This window comes from Eleutherodactylus coqui, chromosome 7, assembly GCF_035609145.1.
Source record: "Eleutherodactylus coqui strain aEleCoq1 chromosome 7, aEleCoq1.hap1, whole genome shotgun sequence".
Classification (NCBI taxonomy): Eukaryota; Metazoa; Chordata; class Amphibia; order Anura; family Eleutherodactylidae; genus Eleutherodactylus; species Eleutherodactylus coqui.
Window position 1 is genome coordinate 164,773,665 of NC_089843.1, and position 9,764 is coordinate 164,783,428.

General features: G+C 46.5%; 1 pseudogene; it reads right to left on the bottom strand.

Moving 5' to 3' along the window:
* Positions 1-221: 221 nt before the first annotated feature.
* Positions 222-7,588, bottom strand: LOC136573552 (myosin-9-like; annotated as a pseudogene).
* Between the last annotated feature and the right edge of the window lie 2,176 nt (positions 7,589-9,764).

Consider the following 9,764-nt stretch of genomic DNA (forward strand, 5'->3'; position numbering starts at 1 on the left):
GGCTTGAGTTATCAGACCATTTTTCTGGCAAACGTAGCGATTTTGTCTCATTTCGGGAAGTTTGCAAGTTATATTTTTGTTTGAAGCCAATTTCTTCAGGGAATGAGATCCAGAGGGTAGGCATTGTAGTCTCTCGGTTCCAGGGAGACCCACAGGCCTGTGTGTTTTCCCTTTCTCCCACCCCACCTACTCTGTCTGCAGTGGACATTTTTTTCTCAGTGCTAGGCTTGCTCTATGATGATCCAGATCATTTTGCCCTCGCTGAAAGTAAAATCCTTATGCTGCAAGGCAATCGTCTAGTTGAGGACTACTGCATGGAATTTTGGTGCTGGAGAATGAAATACAGTGGAATGATCCGGCTTTGAGAAGCCAGTTTTGTTTCAGTCTGTCATGCAAGGTGAAGAATGCAATGGTTCAGTGTGCTACACCTTGCATGCTGAAGGATGCTGTGGTGTTGGCCATTTGGGTTGATCGCGGTCTGCGGGAAAGAAAGCAGGAAACAGTGTTTGAGTCTCCCTCCTCATTACTTATGTTCCCCGAAGAGATTTCGGATGAACCAATGGAGATAGAGACAGTTTCTATTAATAAAGAACATATGGATATTTGTCTAAAGAAAGGTTTGTGCTTTTATTGTGGGCAAGATGGGCACTTTATTCACAGTTGTCCAGTGACACCCAGGAACAAGCAACCAGTAATTCAGTGGGATCCACAAGTTGCTTGGTTGGCTAAGTCCAGGCAAACATTTCCAGCTGAAGTAATTTCAGATAAAAACATCATATCTACTGGTGTTTGTTTGGATAGTGGGTCGGACAATAATGTGATTAATTCTCAGTTTGCCTTAAAAGCCAGTCTGAAGAAAGAAACTCTCCCTAAACCAATTTCTGTCTCCACTATAGATTCATCTCTGTTACACCTGAAACTTTATTGTTGTATGTCTGTGAGGGCCTGCCTCCTGATATTTTCCTTGGATTACCCTGGTTAAAAATTCATAACATGATCACTAACTGCTTTTCCAGTAATATTTTTGGGTGGGGCACCCAAGGTCTTGCCAGGTGTATTCCAGTTATGGAGTACTAGCCCTCATCCTGATTGATTGAAAAGTAATAATCTATCTTACTTTATTTATTAGACCTGGCGTGATTTTTTTCAGTTTCCAGTTCCCCTCGGATTTCGTACACTAGTTCCTTACAGATTATTGTGACTGAGGCTATTTGAGTAAGGCACAATAGTTCTATCCAGGGTGTTACAATTTTATCTCTCTGATTTTGTACACACTTGTCTTGCAGACTATTGCGACTGTGGCCAATTATGTAAGGCACAATAGTTCTGTTCTGGGTGTCTTGAATTGGATTCTCGCTACCTATTGTCATATTTATGCATTTGTTTCAGGCCCATATGGATAAATCCTGTATGACATGGTGTCTATTGGAGGAGTTGAGATACACATTTGTTTTGCCCTAAGGGTCCAGAGGCCTCTTTTGTTAGAGTGGAGGGAAGGGGGGTAGTGTCATGTTACAGCCAGCACATGGTCAAGTCTTCGCCTGCACACCTTTGTTTCTGTGGGTTTTATCCTGACTAGTTGGTGTTAACATCTCCTGTTCAGGTTAATTAGTCCTGCAGCTGTTAGTGAGGTGTGGCTGGTGATTGACAGTTTTGTCAACCAGTTAGCTTCTCCCTCTTCCCTATGTAATCCAGCTCCCCCTGGCTGGGAGTTGATGGTTATTTTTCAGTGTTCCCAGAACAGTCAGCCTGCTCAGAGCTCCTGTGTATGGGTTTGTTCCCTGTTTGTATCTGTGGTTTGTCTGGCATTCTATTGTTCTTGTCTTTTAGTTATTGTCAGTCTCTGTTTGTTCCTTTGTTGCCAGCACTCTGGTTCACCTCGGCTCCCCCCCCCCCCCCTCTCCCTCCACCGTCCTGTCCTCGTGGAAGAAAGTGGGATTGTCCCTTTCAGGACGAGTGCTCTGCTGTGAGGTGGGTTAATTATCTTTTGTCCATTTCCTCACTTTTCTGTTCGGCCTTCGTCTAGCCACCCATATAGCAAACTTACGCATCCGTTCTGATATATCAAGGGTCATATCAAGGGTCTTCATGTCTCCATTGGCAGTTCAGGATGAATGTAACAGTCGAACTGCTCATGACAGCAAGCTCAAGATGCGCTGTTGTGCACAGTGAAAAGGAACTACCATACGTGGCAATACACCGGCTCACGCTGTGGTAAAACGTGATGTTATGCACGCAGCATTTTACACCCAGCCTAAGACTCTGCTCAGAAGATCCTTTTCATTTCTAATCAAAGAAGATGGACAAAATGGCACAGCATGCTATTTTGTCCATTAAAAAATTACAGACACCATGATCTAAACCCAACAGATTCCATTATAGTCATTGGTGTATCCTCGGTGTTCATCTTGTGCCTATTCTTGCACTTCTGCCATTTTGTTGTTCTGCTTCTATGACAGAGCAGAACCATAAACGCAAAATGTGAACAGGGTCTTATAAAGCAGGTGGATACCAAGTTACAGAGGACAGTCGGGTAACTGTCACCCTTCAGCTTCTTCCCTACAATTTACTTTGTTTGCCAAATAGTGTGAGAATGTCCTCCAGGGGAGGGGCAGCAACGACATGCTGGATTCCAAAGTGCATAAACTCACTGCAGTCTTTATTTCTTGTACAGCACACACAATGCAACAGCAACAGGAAAAAGTCCATATAACATGTACAATTCTGTACCACGCAGGGTGCTCAGGTCCAGTCTAGGAGGTGTTCCACCTCAGGCTGTCAGACATAAAGTCCATATACACATCTCACCTAGGTGTTGAGGTTAGGGTGTTCACCCCTGTCAACCTCCTACCTTCCTGGTCTGCAATAGACCCTGAGGCTAGCAGCCCTCCTGGCTCCACTGAGCTGTCTCTCTGGCTCTCTCAGCTAACATCTCCCTTGATTCTACCCGGAATGCACACTTATATCCCACCTCCTGACCACACGTGTGGGCGTTTTCACTTTTCTCAGGCACCAGAATGCCTGTCTGTTGGCCCCTACAGGCCCTTTTCTGTAGTGCACCTCCACATATCCCCCCCCCCCCCTTCCCTTTGATAAGGCCGTAAGCCATATCACGCAGGCTCGGGGGTTTCTTTCTGTTTTTACTTGTCTGACAAGCTCTTTTTTCTTGTCTTCACTCTGCTCATCACACCCTTGCAGATCTCTCTCAGACTGTGCCCTCACAGCTTGCAGATTGACTTCTGAGTGCAACTTTGTATCCTCTGTGGCTTGTAACTCATCTTCGAGTTCCTCTACCTGAATCTTGCTTTCTTCTACTTCCTTAGACTTTTCTAGTTCATGTTCACTCTTTTCACCATCATCCTTGGAGCTAACTTAGTCCTCCCCTTTAGTGCACACCGGCTTGTTAAGACTTTCAAACTGAGCCTCCATGTTGAAGGTTTCTTCTAGCTCAAGAACCTTCTCTCTGTATTCTTCCAGTTCCCCCTGTAGCTCATGCTCCAGCATGGCCTTGCTATGGATTACAGTCTCTAATTTACTTTTCAATGCCTTCAGCTTTATAATTATTATCTTTTCCTCACTTTGTAACAGTTCTACTTCTTCTCTTAGTGTTATCATCGGTTAGACCCTATAGCATTCTTCAAAGTTCCTTTACCTCTGAATCTGACTTTTGCATGGTAGTATTCAGTTCACGGGCGAGTTGGTCCTTGGAGCCAGCATCCCTGTGATAGGCTTCCACCTGTTACGTGTGCTGCTGAGGCAGGTTGTACTATTGTGATTCCAGCAGCACAGCACTCAGGGTTAATGATTGAGCTGGCTGGGTGTGGTACTGTCTGCTAGCCAATCCCCTGGATCTGTGCTCGCATATAAACCCAGCTCCTGGTCAGTCACTGCATGGCCCCTCAGGTGAGTAGTCATGAATGCTTGTCTGGTGGAGTTTGCAGTGATCTGGTTTGTGTCCGTTTGTACGTTTAAATTCTGTCAGTTTTGTGTCAGTGTGCTGTGTCAACGGTGTCCCGTTCCGCTGGATTCCTGGTTAGTGTAGGGACTAGCAGTATAACCAGGATCCGTGAAGTGGCCTGCTGGCTTTCAACATCTTGTACAAAATGTCAACCAATACCTGGTATTTATATTCAGCTTCCTATCTGTTACTAGTGGTTGCATGTTGTATGCGGTGTATTCTGGGTCTGTCATGTGGCATGTGAATGCATCCTGTTCTGGTGCGTGGCTCCTAGGATCAGCTAGGGCTCAGAACCGAAGACCGCTGGGCAGCCCTTATTGGGGCAATGTCCCCGCTTAGGTAGAGCACTGTCATCCCCCGTGTAGCACAGGGCCAGTTGCATGAAACCTGTATGCATATTGAGCTCCTTTGGTCACGATCGTGTGGGTCCCGTGCTTTGCCTGCCCACACAATCATAACATAATGCCCCCCTCCCCACTTACAAAACACCACCACTTGGACAAACTGTTTCTTCACCTTCTGGGTTTGCTTTTTGAGGTCATTACACTCTTGCTGCAGTTCTTCCAAGATTTCTGCTTCCACTTCTGAGACCTTCACAGCTTCAGTAGCCTCACTTTCGGCCTTCTCCTTGGTCTCTTGTACTTCAGAGGTCTGTTCAGTCTGCATCTTTTGCTCAGCTCTCACCTTAATGACTTTTCTTTTATTTACAGAAGTGATTTCTTTCCTCCAGACTGTCCCGATCTTTACAAACTGTTCACCTGAAGTGCCCAGGTCACCTTCACATAAATTGATATGCTTCACCGCTTGTGTCTTATTTTTAAAATTCTTTATTCCTGCCACCGGTTGTTGGAGCACACCCTCACATTTCCTTTGTACCAGAGTTCGCTTTCCAGCATTAGTATCGGGAATCTTGCACAAGACCTTCTTCTCTTTTACTTGCTGTCTGAACTGGCTCAGACCGCACTATTCTCTGAACCCTCTTTTCGGCAACATGACACTGTGCTGCCCAGCGTTTCATCTTCACGCTTGAATTCTTGGTAAACTTTTGGAACAGCCCCTTTTTCTCTGACATCATTTTCAGGGTGCGTGTCAAAGTTAACACTCCGGTCTCTTTCATACAGACCCTTTCTTCAGCACGCTTACATTCAGTGACATATCTTGCAGACCTGGTTTTCTCCTCAGTAAGCTGCTGCTCACATATTTTCTGCATCTTCCTCAGTTTGGACACAAGCTTCTTTTGGAAACCAAGCTCCACAGAAACATCTATCTCTTGCTGAAGACTTACTTTAACCTTCTCAAGCTTATCACAGGCAGCTGTCTTCTCTTCATACTGCTGCCTTGTAACTTCTAAATCCTCTTGTATTTCTCTTTTCTGCTCTTCCACAGAATCCAAGCACATAGCACTTTTCTCCAGTCTATTTTCCAGATCCAACACCTCAGCCTAAAGTGTTGCAGTCTGCTCTGACAGGTTTCTCTTAGCTTCCTCATCTTCCTCTACCTGCTTGAGGAACACATTTTTCTCATCATGCATTGTCTTCAGGTGTGCACTGAGACCAAGCCTTTGCTGTGTCTCTTCTTGCAGTAGCTTCTGGGACTCTTCACTCTGAGCTTCCAGCTCTACCTGCAGTCTGCTAACCTGCTCAGACAACGCTGTCTGCACACTGTCACCTTCAGTGACTTTTACTTGTAGCTCTTGAAGCTGCATCTCTACTGCCTTTTCCTTGCATTCCAATTCATGTTTGTCTTCCAACAACACGTTCACCTTTTGGGTCAGCTAAATACACTCACTTTTCAACGTTCCTTTCACTTTTCCAATTTGCTTCAACTGCTTGGACAATTCCCCCACAATGATAGCATGACTCTGTTCAAGCTCCTGGATTTGAGCTTCATATTCTTCAGCTTCCTCATCCAGGCTCATCTGTAGCTGGGACACCAGCCTTTCTTGCAGTGCTTCCTGGTTTTTCTTGTGACCCAGTCTGTCTTTCAAGACCTCTGCTTCCTTCTCTGCCTGACTGCAAGCAGCTTTCTCCATTGCCAACTTTTCCTTAAGCTGACTTAGCTGGGACTCCAATTCACCATTTTTCTTTGCTAACTGCATTTTCAACTCTGCAACTTGATTTTGCAAACCTGTAGTTTGATTACTTGCACCTGTAGGAGTTCTTTCAAACTTGCAACCCTTCACCTCCAACTCTTGGGTTTTCATTTGCAGTTTTTTACAGTCCTGTTCACACTGCACATTCTTCTGTTCCAACAACATCCTGTGTTTAGCTTTCTCCCTAGCAAATCTCCCAAGGTGCTCATTCTCCTTTAAGAGAGCTGCATTCTCTGTTTTCAGCTGCTCAGCTTCCCCAAGAAACTTTAGGTAAGCTTGTCTTGGTGCAAATCCCTCCTGGATTTTAAATAAGTGTTCTCTTGCTGTCTCACCCTGGACCTCAGGATCTTCCCTACACACACTCTCTTCATTACTGCTTCCCTCTTTCACTAGAGGTAAATTTACCCTGACTCCCACATGGAGTTGGATGCACTTCTCATTGCAACCTGTTCACACCGGGGCAACATTTCTAGCCATAATAGGCACATCACATAGAAAACACATCCCACATTCCCCCATTCATGATACTTCAGGGTTGCGGGGCTTTTCTTGCACCACCTGGTCAGCAATACAGTTCTCAGACACATCTTCCTTAAATGTCCGTGCAGACTGTGCAGTATTCACGGTATCATCGTGCACAAAAAAACATATCATGCAACACATTATGCACCATATGGTTTTTGAACCTTTTTGCACCCAATGCAGACACTGCAGTTTTCTCAGTACTCTCCGGAAAGGAAAACATTTGGTCATGCAAAAATTTCCACACATCATCATCTCCAGCAAAGATCTGTAAAGGAAAGGTTACATTTCCTGGTTCAATTTCCACATTGCGGAGGGGTAAGGTCAGTTGGGTTTGCGCCAGTCTCATTTTAAGGGGTTGTCATCTTTCCCCACGAGTCTCAGAATAGAGAGAAATCGCGCCCCAACATCACACTGTGCATTAAGTCCTTGACAATACCTACACCGTGGGTTACGGTTCCGACAGGGGTCTCAACGTCACACTGTGCCATAGGGTATACCCTTGTGTTACTGTGTATACATACCCCACTCATGTGCTTACCCGGTATGAAGCCATCGTCTATCAGGCTCGCATGCACTAAGGTGACCAGACTACCCGAGTCCAGTAGAGCCTCCACAGAATGGTGGTTTATCCTTATGCGACACCATTGAGGCTCAGTCTTTAGTCGCTGTGAGGCACCGCAGGCAGGAACTGCGAACACGGACCGGCGCCAAGCACTGTCACACTCTATAGGCTCCTCCTTTGCAGAAATCCCTTTCACGGTCTCTTTGGGCCGGGCCGTAGTCGAAGCTCTGTCTTCCTTCAAGGCCGGGTGCTTCCGGAGAACATCCACCAGCCGGTCCACAAGCGCCAACAGCTCCTTCACAGCTGGATTCTGTGCTTGCATCGCCATTGCAGTCTTTATCCAGGATATTCCCTCAGGTGCCTCGCTGCTACCCTCAGCAGCCGGGATTGCTGCCTGCATCCAAAACACCAACTGTGAGAATGTCCTCCAGGGGAGGGGCGGCAACGACATGCTGGATTCCAAGGTGCATAAACTCACTGCAGTCTTTATTGCTTGTACAGCACACATGATGCAGCAGGAAAAAGTCCATATAACACGTGCAATTCTGCACCACGCAGGGTGCTCAGGTCCAGGCTATGAGGTCACCCTGTCAACCTCCTGCCTTCCTGGTCTGCAATAGACCCTGGGGCTAGCAGCCCTCCCAGCTTCACTGAGCTGTCTCTCTGGCTCTCTCAGCCAACATCTCCCTTGATTGTACCCGGAATGTACACGTATATCCCACTTCCTGACCACACCTGTGGGCATTTTCACTTTTCTCAGGCACCAGAATGCCTGTCTGTTGCCCCCTACGGGCCCTTTTCTGTAGTGCACCTCTACAATAGTCATTGCCATTACAAAAGGAATTTGGGGGGGGGGGGGGCATGGCCTATCAACCAAATAGGGCAGATGGAGGAGAATGTCTTCAGATTACCGCTAAAATCTCAAGTTCTCTGGCTTCCTACTCTAGATGCCAGTGCCATTGCTCTCTCGGCACTGAGAGGAAAGAGAAGAGGGTCTCAACGACTCATTCAAACTCTTTGGGAACCTGAGGCCTGCAAAGCCATGGCCTAAATTGGTGGGGAAACCTATGCCAGAGATAGAAGAGCCAGGGGAACAGCAAAACACTGCCAATACATTGCTCCTGGACACCAAGGGTCCATCACTTTGATACCCATGGTCTAGGGTTCCCGAAGCGCAGCTTGAATAGTGGCACCCTGTGAGGCTATACATAGTATCACCAGCCTTCTATAGCAGTGGGTTTATCTCTAGTGGGACCCCCTTTTACCATCCAGACGGGTTGCAAGGTAAAATATGGATCCAGCTGCTAGACACCGCCGCTGGGCCAGGTAAGCCTCAGGCACAAACAAGCAGAACCTTCCCCACTAGGAATCTTTGGGCCAAGACTGCAAAGGGAGTCATATCAAGCCTCCATTAAACATACATGCAGCTGGCGGTGATTTTTTTTGCGCAGGGTGAAAGGACTAACACATCTCCCTTTGGGATCATTTACCAGGAAAAGTTTGTGACCATTCACCAGGATTCTCAAAGAGATTCCTAAAAACAAAAAAGTCCAAAGACCACTTTCCTTTATCAAATCCCCCTATGCACCTATAAGCTATTATCTATATTTCTACTTGTCAAGCCCATCACATAGGGAAATTGTCTCCTGAGTGCTGATTGTGATAGAAGCCTGAGCTAATATTTCGTCACACAAGTGCCCTATGCAACATCGACTGAATTTAATACAGTTACACGATGATGAAGACAGGGAGAGACAGAAGTGGGCATCTCTTCAGGGGGCAGAATGCCACAAAAAGCCAAGCAGACCTCCAGTGCTTTCCCAAAAGGCCAACATTCCACAGTTTGTGTGGCGGGGATGGCTCCATCCTCTGCAGCTGAAGATGAGACACTGGCAGATTCAGACATGGAGAGTGGGACAGAGGGTGAGCATGAAAACCCAACTCAGATGTCTATTTCTAAATACTTTCTTAGGAAGGCCATCTTGCAAGCACTGAGGTTGGTGATGTCGGAGCTATCTGATATTTAAGTCGAAGTCCTGCACATAAGGCACAGGGTTGAAGAATTAGAAAACTCCAGCACCCCTATCTCCTCAGATGTTAACGGACTGACCTCTGTGGTCACACAGCAAAAAGACCATATTGACAGAGGATGACATTAACCGCTTCCCGCTCCAGGGCATAAGTTTACGTCCTGGCAGCGGGATACTTCCCGCAACTGGGCGTAAACTTACGTCCTGCGCTTACAGTGTCACCGCGGTGACAATCGCGGCGACACAGTAGTGACGTCTGCTAGCATTGTTAGCAGACAATCACTACGTGCGGACCAGGGACCAATCACAGTGGTCCCGCCCCAGCGATCGCTTTGATTAGTCAATGAAGAACTCACTGACCAATCATGGATCAGAAAAAAAAGCCCGCTGTTTATATTATAATCTCTCTCTGCAATCGCCTCACAGTGTTTCCGGCGGTTGTAGAGAGAGATAGGGCTGTGTTAAAAAAAAAGAAAAGAAAAGTGATCTGTACTGTAGTGAGGTGTAATCAGCAGTGTAGTGTAGTGAGGTGTAATCAGCAGTGTAGTGAGAGTGTAGTGAGGTGTAGAGATGAGCGAGCACCAAAATGCTCGGGTG